This window comes from Charadrius vociferus, unplaced genomic scaffold (genome assembly GCF_000708025.1).
Source record: "Charadrius vociferus isolate BGI_N301 unplaced genomic scaffold, ASM70802v2 scaffold1485, whole genome shotgun sequence".
NCBI lineage: Eukaryota > Metazoa > Chordata > Aves > Charadriiformes > Charadriidae > Charadrius > Charadrius vociferus.
This window is the reverse complement of record NW_009648279.1, coordinates 47,802-48,294: the sequence shown is the minus strand read 5'-3', so window position 1 is coordinate 48,294 and position 493 is coordinate 47,802.

The following is a 493-nucleotide window of genomic DNA, read 5'->3' as shown; positions in this document are numbered from 1 at the left end:
TGGGATGGGATGGGATGGGATGGGATGGGATGGGATGGGATGGGACGGGACAAGACAGCGGCATGAACTCTTTGCACTCCTGCAGAGAAGAGCCAGCACAAAATGAACCTCAGCAGAAAGACAGAAAATCACTCCCAGAAGGTGGGAGGAAAAGTGTGGGGCTGGCACAGATGCTGCCCGACGCCAGACGGCTGCTGGGGCAGAGGGAAGGGCTCGCCAGCCGCGGCTCCGCTGCGGTTTGCTCCCCAGCAGGTTGGGGACAGTGGCCCGGAGCTTGCACTCGGGAGCAAGTGGCAGAAGACAGAACGTGTTAACTGACTGATTCAACACGCTTGCTTGGGCCGTTTGTCTTCACAAAGCAAACTGCCTCGCTACGCTCTGAAAAGCACGTGCTTTTGAACAGGGTACAACCTCCGCGACTCCTTTGCAGCCCGGACGGCCGCTCGGACAACTCTCGATCTTGCAGATGGCCGAAGATGCGGGCGGATGGACC